The following is an 18726-nucleotide window of genomic DNA, read 5'->3' as shown; positions in this document are numbered from 1 at the left end:
AAAATTAAAACTATAATAATCCAAAACTTCCCAAATTAAAAAATATAACCTTAAATTTTGCTAAAAAATCTTTAAACTTGAATACTAAAAAAAAGTAAAAACTTTGCATCATAACATTTAAAAAAAAATTTACCATCTGCTATAAGCAGTTTTAATTTAATAAAAATGTATGAGAACGTTTGAAAGTGAAAGTTCTTGAAAATTTCATTGAACACCGTTTACATACAAACGAGAATGCTGTGAATATGATAATAAAGAATCGTTTAGTAACTTCAGTTGATAGAGATAATAGGAAGGACTATGTAACTTCACGAAGTACATCGAAACCACAATGCTATGACTGCTAGCGTTCAACTCCTAAATTGCGGTTACCTATAGTGAACAGAACAGCAACTACATTCAACACAAGGACTTTGCTTCAAGTCTGACTGCCAAAACTTGAGCGTTTCAAACCATTACAGATATGTACCTATGCAGATTTCATACTGGTATAACATCGTTTTGTTCTAACTGAATTGGAAGATTGCTACAATTTTCGGGTATCAAGATAAATCGTTAGTAATGTCACAATATATTTTTTTAAATAAAATAAGAAGTTCATTGTGGAAGATGTGAAATATAGGTAGAATTTTTGGGGCTTTCAGTTTCGTTAAGATTTTTTTGTGGTTGCAATTTATTGTTAGATAGTCAAATTTAATAGCAAATTTAATTTGGTTACGCTAGGTTAGGTTAGGTTGGGTTTTTGGGGGTCGCAATTTGTATTAGATGCTCAAATTTAATAGCAAATTTAATTTAGATACGATAAGTTAGGTTAGGTTTTTTTCAGGTTGCAATATATGTTAGATAATAAAATTGTAATAGTAAATTTAATTTAGTTCAAATTTAATTTGGTTACGCTAGGATAGGTTAGGTTGGGTTTTTGGGGGTTGCAATTTGTGTTAGATGCTCAGATTTAATAGCAAATTTAATTTAGATACGATAAGTTAGGTTAGGTTTCTTTCAGGTTGCAATATATGTTAGATAATAAAATTGTAATAGTAAATTTAATTTAGTTCAAATTTAATTTAGTTATGCTAGGTTAGGTTAGGTTGGGTTTTCGAGGGTTGCAATTTGTGTTAGATGCTCAAATTTAATAGCAAATTTAATTTAGATACGATAAGTTAGGTTAGGTTTCTTTCAGGTTGCAATATATGTTAGATAATAAAATTGTAATAGTAAATTTAATTTAGTTCAAATTTAATTTGGTTATGCTAGGTTAGGTTAGGTTGGGTTTTTGGGGGTTGCAATTTGTGTTAGATGCTCAAATTTAATAGCAAATTTAATTTAGAAACGATAAGTTAGGTTAGATTCTTTTCAGGTTGCAATATATGTTAGATACTAAAATAGTAATAGTAAATTTAATTTAGTTACGTTAGATTAGATTAGGTTCTCATTGGGGTTGAAATTTTTGTCTGATGCTCAAATTTAACAGTAAATTTAATTTTGTTCAAATTCAGCTTAGTTCAAATTTGATTTAATTCAAATTTAATTTGGGTCAAATTTAAATTAAGTTTAAATATTCACGTAGGATAATCAAATATTTAATTAAATTTCTAAATTTTTAAATGTACAAAGTTTCAGAGTTCTAAATTGTCAGATATTTATTTTCAAATTCCCTTATGTTTTAAGTTTGAAATTTTGAATTCTCCAAAGTTTCAAATATTTAACTTCCTAAATTTACCAAAATAGGTAAAGATAAAGTGACAAATGTCAGTGAGAGATAACTAAAAATAATTCAGTTAATAGTAAAGAAAAAAAATAGTAAAATTAATAGAAATAGTAGAAATAGTGAAAATAATAAAAATTGTGAAAATAGTATAAATAGTACAAATAGTATAAATAGCAAAAATAGTAAAAATTATAGAAATAGTAAGAATAGTAAAATTAGCAAAAATAGTAAAAGTTGTAAAATTAGTAAAATTAGTAAAACTAGTAAAACTGATAAGACTGGTAAAACCTGGTAAAACTGGTAAAATTGGTAAAACTGGTAGAACAAGTGAAACTGGTGAAACTGACATAACTAGTAAAACTAGCAGAAATAGCAAACATAATATAAATAGCAAAATATTGCAAAAAATAGTAAAAATAGTAAAAATAGTAGAAATAGTAAAAATAGTAAAAATAGTAAAAATAGTAGAAATAGCAAAAAATAGTAAAAATGGTAAAAACTACGAAACTAGTAGAAATAGTAGCCATAGCAAAACTACTAAAGATAGTAAAAATACTAAAGATTGCAAAGAAAAAAGATCGAGGATCACCAATACAACTATCCAAACATAAAATATTAAAATTTCAGTCATTCATTTCGATATCCAAAGAATTTTAATTACCGGAAGTGTATAAACGCGTGTTCCGCAAGACGAGCGTTCTACAACCGGATGTATATTTCGATTTCGTACAGGGGTCGTGCGTGACCCCAGCTACTTTCCTGTACGATAAAGTACAAGGGGAGAGTTAATGTTCGACGATCCAAGAAAATTTTATTAGAAAACTTACCGAACGTTTCCGAGCGATCCATCGTTTTCACTAAATTTTCCTCCACTCCGCTTCTTTTCGGGACATTTGCTTTGATGTTTTCCTTTATCCTCCCCTTTTATTTTCATTATTTTCAAACCGTGGAATATTTATGCATACTGTACTTCCATTTTTAAGGCTATGTCAATAAAAACTTCTCGATTATCTGCCGTATATCTTTCCTGCTGTTAAATATGCATGATATGTGCTGTATAATTTTGAAATTCAGATTGCTACTATGTTTCCTATATTTTAGTATTATGCATGTTGTTCCCTTTGCTTTCTGATGTACAAAAATGTACGGCGATATAGGAATTTGGGATTGGTCATGAGGAACGCCGTTCAAATTAACTTTGCACTTTATATGCACATTTATTATGGCAGTATAATCATTTTTTTTTGTGACATAACCTCGTCTTGTATTTACCTTTATCCCCCATTTAATATTTCATTTCATGGTTATGTTGTGTAGGATTATTTATTTATATTTTATTATTTAAGGATATTTATATTTTATTGTTAAGTATATTTATATTTATTTTTATCTTCAAATAATATTATTAAGTATATTTGTATTTATTTTTGTCTTCAAATAATATTATTAAGTATATTTGTATTTATTTTTGTCTTCAAATAATATTATTAAGTATATTTGTATTTATTTTTGTCTTTAAATAATATTATTAAGTATATTTATATTTATTTTTATCCTCAAATCCCAAAACCCTCAAATTCCAAGACCCTCAAGATTCAAGAATTTTCAAAATCTCAAGATCCTCAAAATCCCCAGATCTTCAAATCCCAAGATCTTCACATCCTAAGATCTTCAAAATCCTTAAATCTTAAAATCTCAAAAACATCAATATCGTAACATTCTCAAATCATAAAATCCTCAAATCCTGAGATCCTCAAATCCCAAAATCTTCAAATGCCAAAATCCTGAAAATCTCAAAACCTTCAAATCCCAAAATCCTCAAATTCCAAGATCCTCAAAATCCCGAAACCTTCAAATCCCAAAATCCTCAAATCCTAAGATCCTCAAAATCCCAAAACCTTCAAATCCCAAAACCCTCAAATCTCAAAATCCTCAAAATCCCAAAACCTTCAAATCCCAAAACCCTCAAATCTCAAAATCCTCAAAATCCCGAAACCTTCAAATCCCAAAATCCTCAAATCTCAAAATCCTCAAAATCCCAAAACCTTCAAATCCCAAAATCCTCAAAATCCCAAAACCTTCAAATCCAAAAATTCTCAAATCCCAAAACCTCAAAATCCGCAGACAAATTTTTAAATCACCAAATCCCAAGATCCTCAAATTTACAAATCTGCAAACTCTTATTCCTTCAAATCTCTAAATTCCCAAATGTCAAGAATATTAAGAATTTCCCATTAATAATAATAATTTTTAAATTTATCAAAGGTCTGATACATCGTAGAAAATAATAAAGATATGACCATTTCGTTTCCTCATTTCCGAAGGTAATGTATAACTGGATATAAATATTAAATTGTTTGTAGCCGATGGCGCGAACATGACGTTTCGTGGAGAATAACATATGAATTTTACAAACCGGAGAACTTGATTAGAACTGCGGTCAGCAAAACTAGCACGTGGAGGCTTTTAAATCATTCATACTCTAAAGATAAAAGGAGAAATTATACTGGTTAACCACGAAAGACGTGAACGAACATGTCAGGTGTACACTCGAGTGCAATGTACACTATTTTTTAATTATATATTGCATGTAAAATTGACAGTTATTAACATAATTATTATTATGAATTTTTGTGTTAAGATATATGTGTGTATTCTGGGTTTGATGATTTTCTAGGTTTTCAAGTTTTATTTTTACAAAATTCTTAAATTCGCCAGTTTTCATATCCTCGGATCCTCAGATTTTTAGATCCCCAAATTTCTGTGTAGGCTTATTCTTGAATTACCACATTCACAGATCACTAAATTCTCAGATTTCTAAATTCTCACATTCCTAAGTATTCTAGCTTCTTAATTTCATACGTTTCCAAATCCATAAACCTCCAAATCCACACATCCCCAAATTGCCACATTTCCATATTCCCACATCCCCAAATTCCTACGTCTCCAAATTCTTGAATCCCCAAATCCATAAATCGCCAAATTCTCAGATTCCTAAATTCTCACATTCCCAAATTTCTAGCTTCTTAATTTCCTATGTCTCCAAATCCACCGATCCCCAAATTGCTACCTTTCCATATTCCCACATCTCCAAATTTCTAGGATCCTAAATTCCTAGGTCCTCAAATTTCTACGTCTCCAAATTCTTGAATCCTCAAATCCATAGATTCCCAAGTTCTCAGGTTCCTAAATTCTTACATTTCCAAATTTCTAGCTTCTTAATTTCCTGCGTCTCGAAATCCTTAACTCCTCAAATCCACAGATCTCCAAATTGCCATATTCTCAGATCTCCAAATTGTCACATTACCACATTCTCAGATCTCCAAGTGCCTATGTTCCCAAATTCCTACATCGTCAATTTCATAAATTCCCAAATCTCCAGTTCCCCAATTTCCCAAATCACTTCCTACACTTCCACATCAGTAGATCCCCAAATTCCAATAACCCCAAACCGACCGACCTACAAACTTTCAACACCTAAACCTTCAAACCTTGAAATAATCCCTTAAAAACAAACAAGTAGATGGTCTCCTTCCACCTAATTATCACATGTATCCCCTATTTCCCAGCTTTACCATCAACTGTACCATAACTGGGCCAGAAATGAAGCTGTCGTTGAACACAGGTCCGTGACACGCGAATGTGCTTATAAATACACACCGCGTATAGATCTAGTTGGCCGAGTAATAACCATTCGTTCCGCTTACAAAAGCATGCATCAAGAAGGCAATAAAAGCAGCGGCGCACGCGGCCAATGGTGGTGGGGGTGGGAAAAGTATTTGTTTTCATTTACATGGGCGCGATGCCAAAATAGGGGCACCACGGAAAACGTACGCGATGAACGAAACTTGGACTACCCAGTTTTCTTTTTTTTTTTTTGTTTCCTCCTTGTTTTCACGATCTCAAAATCTTGCGAGCTATTTATGGTACGGTTATTGAAATCCTACGGATGGCTCCCACATTCGCAAAACATGTTTTTACGCGCCATTTCCTACCGGGGTAAATCGTGTACCGCCCTCGAATCCGTTGTTATTTTATAGAGAAGGGGTGCTCGAGATTTCCTTTTTACTTTTTTGCTTATGATTGGATTTGTTTTGATTCCGCGGAATTTAAGGGAAACGCTGGGAGGCGTATTTTATTGCAGGCTTGGAACTTTCGGGCTTCGAATGTCCCGGGATTATTTACCTTTTATGATGGAACGTAATTACGAGATTTGTATTTAGTGGGTTGCGTAATTGGACAGGATAAATAAATAAGATAAGCGTTACCACTTGGAACACTTTCTCGAGTTTCTCGAGTTTCTGAGATGATTGAAATGTTTCAAACTTCTCGACATTCTTACATTTTTCACTTTTCACAATTTTCTCCATTTTCTAAATTTTTACATATTTCTCAAATTTCTTGAACTGCTTAAATTATTCTGATTATCATTTTATCAATATAAATGTCCATATTCATGAATTGACATATTTCCGCATTCCGAAGTGCCACATGATAATGAACTATAACATACCACAAAACTACTATTATAAATTTAACATACCTCTAATCTAATCTAACCTAACCACCTGGGTCAGCCTCTTCACGCTCCAACTCGTGGGTTGACACTGTCTATAATTTCTAAAAATATATTCCTCATTTGCATGACCAACATTCTATTCACAACATTGTTTCTATATTTTTCCACATTTTATTCCGCAGCTCGTCGTTATTTTTACAAAGAATTTCACTATAAAATTCTTGTGTAGCCGGTATTGTTTCATTTGTAGAGATCGCGCATAATGAAGGTGTAGGAAAGACGCCCACGTATTGTGGGAGACAGAAAGAGCAAGATTTTTCTCCAAGGTTCATGATCCGAGATAGAGCATAATGTGACGTTCCTATGGGTGGTCTACGACGATGAGACTTATGCCTAAGAGCATTGTCGCGTCCTGACATTTACAAACATTACATTCTCATTTGAGCGCGATGTTTAAAGCCACGTCATTTGCGTCGCAATATTTCTTTCGATTCTTTCGCCTCCGGCCGGGAAGCTGACGGCCGATCTGAAACGAAACTAATGACTACTTACAAAAAAACATCAACGGGTTACGTAATCAGTCAAAGTCAGGAATTTACGCGTGTTCAACTTTCGCTTGAGTAATTAAATTGGAGTTAAAGCGGACAGTTTTTTGGATGCGATGTGGACAACGCAGGCGGAAGCGTATCATGCATGAAGAAGTGGAGGAATTTATAATTGTTAGAAGACAGGGTGTTAACGCTACTCACGATTTTTCTCAAACTTGCAGCCATCTTAGGAAATAAAGTTTAGAACAATATTTGCAGGATATGAAGTGCACGATAGATATTAGTAAAGCAAATTTTGAAAACAGTTTGTTCTCTCGGCAAAGTCAAGGTCACCTTGGGTTTTTTAAATAGGAACATTCATTTTTTTATTCATAGCTTTAGAGGACATCGAGACGAATTCAAAACACATGTTACATGATATTTTTATTAACATGTTACTCGATTTACGGAAGTGGAAATGTGAAGTAAAAGACCGGAATATTACGTGATGGAAGGCGGCATACATTTTGAACATGTAATTAAATAAAGTGTATTTTTCTTACATTCTAGTCGCGTGTTTACATTCAGTAATCTCTTCGGAATCAAGTAATGGTTACACTACCAAAGTCAAAAGCTAAGTACTTCACATTTCCTCTTCTGTAAATCGAGTAATATGTTAATAAAAATATCATGTAATATGTGTTTTGAATTCGTCTCGATGTCCTCTAAAACTATGAATAACAAAAATATGGGTTCCTATTTAAAATACCCGAGGTGACCTTGACTTTGCCAAGAGAACAAACTGTTTTCAAAATTTGCTTTACTAATATCTATTATGCACTTCATAACCTGCAAATGTTGTTCTAAACTTTTTTTTGTGAGGTGGCTGCAAGTGGGAAAAAAATCGTGAGTAGCGTTACAGGTAACACCCTGTATTTGAATTAATATTGATGTCAAAGATCATGGAATTCTATTTAAATTAACATTGATGTCAAATACCATAAAATTATATTTAAATTAACATTGATATCAAACATCATAAAATTGCATTTAATTTAACATTGATGTCAAACATCATAGAATTATATTTAAATTAACATTGATATAAAACATCATAAAATTGTATTTAAATGAACATTGAAATGTGAACTATCATGTTTATAATAGGTTATGCTAATTAAACCAATGTTAATCATAATTAATTACAGCTACCTTCTCCCAGAAGAAAACAGTAGAAACATTCGACTCAAGCTAATAATTCAATTCGTCTGTAGAGGTGCTTAAGATTGAATAAATAAAAATTTGTATTGAATAATAGTTGTTAATACATTTTTATTGAACTAAAAATAAAAAAAACCAACAGCACGCGGAGTTCCCAAGCGGTCACCCATCCAAGTACTATCCGCGCCCAACTCAGCTTGACTTCGGTGATCGGACGAGAACCGGTATATCCTGACTAGTATGGCCGTTGGCTGCAAACTATAGTATTTCGGTACCAACACCTCTTACAAATCTCGATATTACAAATATTGTTCTAAACCTTTTTACATAAGGTGGCTATAAGTGGGAGAAAAATGGTGAGTAGCGTTATAGGTAACCCCCTGTATATTTTGTAAAATTATATTGCTTGGAAATTTCAAGTATGAACCATACAAAATTTGAAAGTAATTCTTTCCTCATTAACAGTAAAAAAATATTTGGTTATAATATAGTACAATATCCTAAACAATTAAAGAATTACAACAAATTAAAAATAGAGCTTGAATAATAGGAAATAATTAAATCAGAAATAACATTAATAAATGAATTTGAATTCTCTTTTCAATAATATTTAAAATTACAAGCTTTCCACAATAAAAAATTCCAGAACCCATAATAAATACAAATTTTGTATAATTACCTATGTAGTATAATTGCAAAAATAATTGCAAAAAAATTGCTATTAAATTATTATATAAAGGGAAATTTCATATAAGTGGAGCGTGAATTTACATAGAATGTTTTTCACCTAAAATATTTCGTATTATGTCAGCTATTTATTAACGTAACATCCCCGGTATTCATAACATTTTAAAATTGTTCATATCTCCGTAAAAAGCTCCGACGATATAAAAGCTGGTATTTACCTTCTTTCTTTTATTAACGAGTCCTTGAGATTCCTGTTTGTTACCTACACATCAAATTATCTCGTGTACCTAATTTTTTTTACGTTCTTTCCATTCTTCGTAGCCATTCCTGTTAGATAATTCTTTGAGGGACAGAGCTTCGACGAATTTTATTGAAAAATGTCGGTACACAAAGGTACGTCCTTGAAGGAAGATTCTTTGCAAAATATTTCTAAAAAAAGAGTGAATGAAGACGGCACTCTATTCATTTGAATTTTTGATGGGTTGACTGTAGGTTGAAGTGAAGCGTTTGTTGGAAACTACATTTGCTAAATTAGTGTATAATTATTAATTTAATGTAATATAATTATTGCATGTTTTGAGGTTTTTGATAATTTATGTTGTAATTTATGAATGAGATAGGTTATGTCGTTTTATGATGGACTACTATGTCATTTTATGGTGCAAATTGAATCAAAATTTTAATCAAATGTTATAACAATGTTTAATTTAAAAATTAGTTAAATTTAAAATATAGTAACATTACAATATTTAATTTATATGTTTATGAATTTATAAATATCAATTTAAATATTGTAAAATTTTAACATCTTCAAATTTCCAAATTGGAAACTGGGTGATTGAGAATTTATGAATTTATAAATACAGAATAAATGACTCATTATTTTTTGATTGACAATTCCATTTACTATAAAATGACGAGGTAAATTTAAAAACTAAATGAAAATGATAAATGTTAGTGACGCATCTTTTTAAAACCTTCAAGAATATTGTTTGATAAAATGTACGTAGAAATCATGATGAATTATATTCTACTATATACATTACTTAATAGTAATTTATTTATATTATTACATTAAATATATACTTCAATATATTATCAAAATTATTTAATAAATCATGTCTCTCATTTAAAAAGTTAAAGTATATAAACAATTATAAAAATTATTTTCAAAAACTATCCACGCAATTTATGAAAAAATAAAAACAACAAATATCATATTACAAGATACATAATTGATAAAAGTCATAATAAAATTGTCTTGCATAAGCGAAAATTAAATTACAGCCACGCAAATAATTGCCAATTAAACGATACAAATTACAATTAATTAAACTGCAGAATTTATATACTCCATGCAATAACTCTCAATTGTTTTAACACAATAATAAATGTTGCACAAAACAGATATAAAATAGAATAACAGACAACTTTAAATAACAAATAAATATTTCTTTATTATATTTTCTTGTATTAAAAAATACACAAATTCTTGCAGGAATATAAATTAAAACGATGTTCTTGAAGAAGTATTTTTTTACAAAATATTTCTAACAAAAAAATGCAAACAAAGTCTCAGTAAAAAGAAGACTACATTGAATTTTAGAAAAATTAAATATAAATTAAACTGTTTATTAAAAACTATATTTGTTAAATTATTATAAAATTTTCTTAAATAACCTTGAATTAGAAAATATAAAAATTTTCTTAGAAATACAAATTAAAACAGTGTCCTTCTGAAGATTGGTTATTAGGGTTATCGACAGAGCAAACGTCAATTTTTTCTCAAATTTGTCCGTTTAATTACTTAAAACCGCGTTTCTTTTTTTACTCCCCCACCCTAGTGGCGCTATCACATTTTAATTCGAGGTATTCCGTCGTTCGAGAAACTTTAATTAAACTTTCCCGCGACGTTTTCTCCTAACGTGAACTTCCAACGACAGTTAGAAAAGTTTAAACATCATTAATTGTGCCGTCCTAAAGGAGATCGTAGCGAAGACACGGAACTGTACTAATCTCTTAACGAACTACGTATAAATCTGTTTGGAAGTTGGAGATGATGAACAAGACCCTTCTGTGATCTTACGATGATTTAAGTTACTTTCAACACCATCAGATCGTTCGTCCTTTTGTTCTGGACGTTACGCTAAGATTACTTTTCTTCCTCCTAGAATCTTCTTTGCTTCCTCGTGGCTTCAGCTTCGCGGAGTTCAACCAATAAGTGTTATTCCAATAAATTTCGTTTCAAATCATAGCTACAAATACTTGTATTTTATTTGTTTGCGTTGTTTGCAAGGCTTTTTGAAGGGATAATAAAATTGTAGAATTGACAGAGATTGATGTGCAGTGGAATAATTAATTGCATATTTAATAGTATACTTAATAGTATATATTTAATATAAAAGTATGCAAAAGAAAATATACGAGCGTATGTCATTTGTGCAGGGACATTTCGTGAACTATGAACAGCATGAACGCAAAATGTAAAACAAACGAAATGACATAAAAATGGCACTCTTTCGACAGAGTAAGGAACACATACAGGGTGTCTCACAATTAGTGTAGGTCCCTGAAATGGGAGGTAGCTAACATGATTCTGAATAAGATTTCCCTTTGCAAAAATGGGGTTTGAAGCTTCGTTTTTGAATTATTATCGAAAAACACGGACCAATCAGAGCGCGAGGATTACCACGCGTTAGATTCCTACGCTTAGAATTACCACGCGTTGCATTAGTACGCGTTGGACTAATACGCGTTGAATATCCACGCGCTGGATTACTGCGCGTTAGATATCCACACGCTGGATTGCTACGCGTTAGATTACCACGCATTAGATTCCTGCGCTTAGAATTACCACGCGTTGCATTAGTACGCGTTGGACTAATACGCGTTGAATATCCACGCGCTGGATTACTACGCGTTAGATATCCACACGCTGAATTACTACGCGTTAGATTACCACGCATTAGATTCCTGCGCTTAGAATTACCACGCGTTTCATTAGTACGCGTTGGACTAATACGTGTTGAATATCCACGCGCTGGATTACTACGCGTTAGATATCCACACGCTGAATTACTACGCGTTAGATTACCACGCGTTAGATTCCTGCGCTTAGAATTACCACGCGTTGCATTATTACGCGTTGGATTACTACGCGTTGAATATATACGCGCTAGATTACTACGCGTTGGATATTCACACGCTGTATTACTACGTGTTGTATTACTACGCGTAGAACTACCACGCGTTGCATTACCACACGTTGCATTACTACGCGTTAGATTACCACGCGTTGGATAATTACGCGTTATCCGAAACTCCCGCTCTCGCGTCTGCGTATGCGTAATCCTTGCGCTCTGATTGGTCCGTGTTTTTCGATAATAATTCAAAAACGAAGCTTCAAACCCCATTTTTGCAAAGGGAAATCTTGTTCAGAATCACGTCAGCCCCATTTCAAGGACCTACACTAGTTGTGAGACACCCTGTATATCATATTCTAACAAGAATTATAATAAAATAGATACTTGAAATAACCTTGTTCATTATAAAATCTATTACTTATTTATTGTACTTGAAGAAATATAACAATTTTTACGGTGCATTACTGTATTTCAGGAATAAAATTTGCAACTTTATTTTAATGGAATCAGCTAGTTTTTTTAAGTAAAATTTGTACTTTATTTGTTATTTGCATCGTTTGCAACGTTTTTTAAAAGAGTAATAAAATATTCTCATCATAACAGTAGAGATACTTAAAATATTTTGTTAATTATGAAATATGAAACTGTTTCATATTTGAGAAAATATAACAAATTTTATGGTGCATTATTAAATTTCAGTCATTAAATGTGCTACATTATTTTACTGAAATAAACAAGTTGTTCAAGTAAATTTTGCAGCTTGTTCGTTATTTGGAATAAAAGGATTAAAAATTATAATTATGAAAGAAGAAATTTCTAAAATCATTTTGTTAATTATAAAAAATCTCTCACTTATTTATATTTGAGAGAATATTTATAACAACTTTTACAATACATTATTGTATTTTAATAATTAAATTCATTTTAATATATTTTAGCAATTGAAAAATTGACTTGTTTTAATAAATTTTAGTAGTTGAACGTGTTTTATTATATTTTAGTAATTAAATTTGTTTTATTATATTTTAATAATTGAATTTGTTTTATTCAAGTAAATTAACTATTCAAACAAAATATTTCATTTGAGCTCTTCATTTATCTCCAATATTTAAACACGACACAACGAAAATTACAATTACAGGAAACTCAACAATTTCATTAATTATTAAATTTGCTATTGATTTAAGTTTTGCAAAATAAAGTTTCACTATATAATATTCTCCGTAACATAATAGAGGGATCCATAATTAGACTTGTATTTCATATAACATTTACTGCAATGTTTCATTTTAATTGGCCTGTACGAGTTTCTGAATTGAAAGCTTTATTGAATCGAGAAATTAAGACCTAATATTTCAGATATTGATCAATTTTAAGATATAATATTCTCAAAATTTGGTAACTTCGAGATTTGAAAATTTGGAGACGTAAGAATTTGCAAAATTGAAATCTTTGAAATTTCGATGCTTGGAAGTTTCAAAATATAAAAACTCAAGAATTTCTCATTTCGCAAACTTTCAAATTTGGAATTCTTAAAATCTCGATGCTTAAAAATTTCAAAATATGAAAATTCAAAAATTCCTCACTTCATAAACTTCCAAATTTAGAACTCTAAAAATTTAAAACTCTGCAAATTAAAAAATTTGAGGTTCAAGAATTAAAAACAAATTTTTTTTTTATTTTTACTCCGTCATTTCACCTCAGCTAATTGATATTCTTTGATTATTGATTTACTTGAAACTTAAATATTTTCCCCTGTATTTTATTAAACAATCGATTTTGTTGTATACCAAATACAATGCGTACAGCACAGCACAAAAACCGCACCGAAAATCAATTAACAGAACATCAAACAAATGCACACATTGTAATATTTCAACAACAAATAAATTTCGATATTTCTAATATTGTTATTTAATAATACCAAACAACGGAACGCAACTATCCATAAAAGATGATATCACGCTAAATAAATCAGTAACAGTGAAAAAAGACAAAAGCTGCGATCGTTAAAATGCAATTTTTATGAAACTTTAATAAAAGGGTTATAGATTGATGAAAAGTTTTCGTGTAAACCTTTATGCATACAAAATCAACACGCTATGTCCTCTTAAAACACTCGTGACTCGTAAGCTTTGTAACATGCCGTTAAAACGTCTGTTGTATGAACGAATAGAATAAAATTGCGTTCTTTCTTGAACGTTCCAATTATACTGTAAACGTTTTATGGAAAAATTTGTAACATTCGTTCCTTACGCCCGTTAAGCACCTTATTGTTGGAAACTAATTTAGTGCCTCGTTGATTATATTATTCCTAGTAGAAAGAAAAATGTTCTGCATTCAGGGGTGAAATTTAAATTTATAATCTGCGTTGAAATAGAAATTTGTTATGATTTATGACTTTAGATTTGCGTGGGGACAAATTTTTATATTTTTCTTCGGGTATTTTGATGTAACAGTGTCAGTTTGTTTTTAGAGTATAATCATCTTTGTATATGCAACATAACCTCATTTTAGTTTGCATACTTTGCAACAGCGTGATTTTGCTTTACATCAAATTATGGTTAGAGTTGATAAAAAAGCGTAATGGTGTAAAATGTGGAATAATGAAGTGATGAGGTTAGGTTGACGGTTCAGACCCGAGTAATATTACGTGCTTTAGGTGGGAGATGTTCGTTGTGTGTGGTAACCTAAAAATTCTCAAATTTCCTAGAAATCCCTAAATTCTCAAATCCTCAAATTCCCAAATTTCCAAACGCTTCAATTTCTAAACCCTCAAATTTCCAAATCTCCAAACCTCCAAATTTGCAAATCCGCAAATTTCCAAATTCTCAAATACCCAAATTTCCAAATCTCCACATCTCCAAATTTCCAAACCCCCCAATTTCTAAACCCTCAAATTTTCAAATCTCCAAATCTCCAAACCTCCAAATCTGCAAATCCCCAAATCCTCAAATTTCCAAATTCCCAAACTCCCAAATTCCCAAATTCCCAAATTTCCAAATTCCCAAATACCCAAATACCCAAATACCCAAATTTCCAAATCTCCACATCTCCAAATTTCCAAACCCCCCAATTTCTAAACCCTCAAATTTTCAAATCTCCAAATCTCCAAACCTCCAAATCTGCAAATCCCCAAATCCTCAAATTTCCAAATCCCCAAATCCTCAAATTTCCAAATTCCCAAATTCCCAAATTCCCAAATTCCCAAATTCCCAAATTCCTAAATTTCCAAATTTCCAAACCGCCCAATTTCTAAACCCCCAAATTTCCAAATCTCCAAATCTTCACACCTCCAAATTCCCAATTTTCCAAATAGTGTAGATTTTCCGGGTCCACATTATTTGGATAGGTTGAGAAATGAGCGGAGCAAAAAGTACCCTCAGTGAACTTGTCCTTGACGTAACTATTGATTTCCCTGTCTCCGTAGAACATCTTGAAATAAAAATGACAGTCAAACATTTAAATCACACTCTGACAAAAAGCGAAATAGAGTAGACTTTCCTAGTCCACATAATTTTGATAAGTTGTCTGAGAATTGAACAGAGGATAAGGGTACCCTTAGAGCCAACTTATTTTTGATGTAACTATTGATTTCCCTGTCTCCTTACAAGAACTCAAAATAAAAATGACAGTCAACATTCACATCATACTCTGACAAAAATCGAAATAGCATAGATTCTCCGAGTCCACATCGTTCAGGTAAGTTGAGAAGCAAAGAACCCTCAGTGAACTTGTCCTTGACGTAGCTATTGATTTCCGCGTCCGTAAAACATCTGTAAGTAAAAATAGTCCAGAAATACCGTGATAAAAGGTAAAATAGCGTAGATTTTCCGAGACTCAGCTAAGTTGTCTGAGAATTGAGCGGAGCAAAAGGGAGCGTACCCCTAGCGAACTTGTCCTTCGCGTAACTATTGATTTCCGGAAGGTCGGTCGGGGGTTCCTCTGCTGGTGCGAATCATTCTATTTCGTGGAGGAAGGGAGAGTCGGGTTAGGGGCTCGAGGGGGGTTGTCAGAAGGGTAGAAAGAAAGTACCCAACCACCCCAATGCGGCAGGCGTCACGGATTGCGATGCTACGGCTGGAATGTCGGAGGGTAAAATCGAGTCGGACGAATCAGCTGTTTGAAACAAAGAAGCGTTGAAATGCTTTGTTCTAATCGACTTGCTAGCCGTCACCGAATGAATACGACACGCGCCAACAACCATCGATGCATCTTTTACGAGCGCACACCAGAACCGTATCGGATTGTGACGAAAGGTAATCCACCGGAAAATGTTGCCCAATCCGAACGGATATATTCCGCTTCTTCTTTTTTCTTCGCTTTTTTCGCTGCACTTGCATACGCCAACTGCACCAAGTGTATCTCGATCTGCTGTCTGGGTTGCAGTTTTATTTCACGGATCATTCTGCTCGTTTTCGACAGCTTTTGTGTACAACTGTCGTTGTTACGAGCCGGGTTCTTCTGTGTGGAGTGATGTAATGATTGGAGGATTGACAGTTGAATACGATTGCTGAATACGGTTACAAGTTTAGGAGGTTTTTACGAAGTTTTTGGGTGTTATGGGAAATCGTATAGGAACTTCACTTCAGATTCATAGATTTTAAAGTTTTCAAATATACAGGAAAGTTTGAAGTTATTTGAATGGCATTCAAAAATTTTGAAGGACTTTCATGTTTTCAATTATTATAGTTACTGTTCTTAAATTTCTGAGTTTTGAAATTCTTCAATCTTTTTGGGGAATTTCATTTCCACAATTTTTGAATTTCAAAACTGAAATACTTTTAAAATAAAAAATTTGCAAATTTCAAAACTCTAAAATATCTGTGCTGTCAAATTCTACATTGCTGAAATTCCGAATAGCTCTAATTATATCATTTTTTTTTTAAAGCTAAATATCCCTAGATTTCAATATCTCTAGTTCCCAATATCCCTAGAACTTAATATCGCAAGAACACAATATCCCTAGATCTCAATGTCCCTAAAGCCTAACGTCTCTAAATCCCAATATTCCTAGATTCTAATATCTCTAGAACTCAATATCCCTAGATCCCAATATTCACAGATTCCAATATCTCTACGTTCCAATATCCCTAGGTTCCAATATCTCTGTATATCGAAAATTCTCCATAAATTTCCAAATCCTCAAATTTCCGAGTCCTCAAATTTCCAAATCCCCAAATTTTCAAATCTCCAAATTGCCAAATTCCCAAATTCCCAAATTCCCAAATTCCCAAATTTCCACATTTCCAAATTCCTAAATTGTCTAGAAATCCCTAAATTCTCAAATTCCCAGATTCTCATATCCCCAAATTCTCAAATCCCCAAATTCTCAAATCTCCAAATTCTCAAATCCCCAAATTCTCAAATCTCCAAATTTCCAAATCCCCAAATTTCCAAACTCCCAAATTTCCAAATCTCCAAATTCCCAAAAACCTAAATACCCTAGAAATCCCTAAATTCTCAAATTCCCAAATTTCCAAATCTCCTAGTCCCAAATCCTCAAATTCTCTAGAAATCCCTAAATCCCCAAAATTCCCAAATTCTCTAGAAATCCCTAAATCTCTAAATTTCCAAATTCCCAAATTCTCTAGAAATCCGTAAATTCCCAAATTTCCCAATCCCCAAATGTTCAAATTCCAACCTTCACAAATTCCCAAAAAGTAAAATTTTCAGTTCTCCCGATATAAACGCACAACGACTACAAAAGTATCGCTTTTAATGCACATCTCGACCACTCGCACAATTCCTTTTATCGAACCGAGGGCAAATAAAAATCGAATAGGACCTGCTCCTTACAAGCCGAGTATCAAGTCGAAACGTTATACGAATATCCATGAATAGCATGCTAGGGTTGGTTGCATGGTTCGTCGAAACGCACAACAGACATATACATATATGTCCCTGACAAAATGGTGTCTGAAGAAAGAACCATAAAGTATCCGTATTATACATAAGAACTGTACATATAGGTTGCTTTGAAACGACTGTCTGGAAGCAGGTGGTCCAATCGTGTGTCTGGATCTCGTTTTCTCTATGCGTAACACGTGCTCTTTCATGTGTGTTTCTAAATTTACCCCTGCTTATTTATATACGGGACTCTAGTGTCTTCATGTGTGTGGATTAGAAACGAATGTAAGCATTTTTAGGGTGATGTTCAATACTCTAAGATTCGAATAATTTTTATACATTATAACGTTTGAAAACGTGTAATTTTAGGTTAGGTTTTCAGTCACTTTTGGTGGCCATGTTTTAATTTGCCATTTTGAAAATTTGGTCAAGTTTCTTGCAATTTTTAATTGGTATATGGTGATGGGTTTTCAACTATTTCAATATACTTTGAGATTTGTTTTTCATAATTATATTTAGTGGTATAACTGAATTTCATAATTACATTATTTGACTATGTTGTCTTCATAATTCGACATATTTCTTTCCATAATTATTTATACCGTAGAAAAGCAGTATATTCATCCCCATAATCATATAGTTATTTTCAAAATATTTCTGTTCATAATGATTAATTTATTTTCAAATTAAATTGTCTTAGTTGTTAGATGCAAGATTTGACAATTTGCCAATTGAACAATTTGATTGTAAAATGAAGGTTATTACAATTTTAATGTACATTTGTGTTCATTTAAAATTTTCAAAGTTGAAATATATAACGATTGACTGAACATAAGATTGATTTAAAAAAAAACAATTAATAACTTTTTTATTTTACACCTTTTTGCTACCTTTTTGTTTAAGTTTGCTTAAGTTTATTTAAGTTAGTAATTAATAATATTATCGTACAGGTGGAATGAAGTTTATGCACTTTATCGCGGCTATTTTAAGATAATGTTAACGCCACGTTATTATTTGAAATTGCTTATTTTTGAACTGCAATATCCATTACAAAAGAAGCAACTTATCACT

General features: G+C 31.9%; 1 protein-coding gene and 1 non-coding gene across 9 annotated transcripts in view; both read right to left on the bottom strand.

Moving 5' to 3' along the window:
* LOC100883627 (uncharacterized) overlaps positions 1 to 18726 on the bottom strand; it is a 427612-nt gene that overhangs the window by 316880 nt on the left and 92006 nt on the right. The window lies entirely within an intron of this gene.
* Positions 8109 to 8227, bottom strand: LOC143264725 (5S ribosomal RNA). Its single transcript, XR_013038656.1, has one exon. It is a non-coding gene; the product is annotated as a 5S ribosomal RNA (ribosomal RNA).

The sequence above is a fragment of the Megachile rotundata genome, chromosome 6 (genome assembly GCF_050947335.1).
Source record: "Megachile rotundata isolate GNS110a chromosome 6, iyMegRotu1, whole genome shotgun sequence".
Classification (NCBI taxonomy): Eukaryota; Metazoa; Arthropoda; class Insecta; order Hymenoptera; family Megachilidae; genus Megachile; species Megachile rotundata.
Note: the sequence above shows the minus strand (reverse complement) of the source record. Positions and strands in the feature narration are given on the sequence as shown.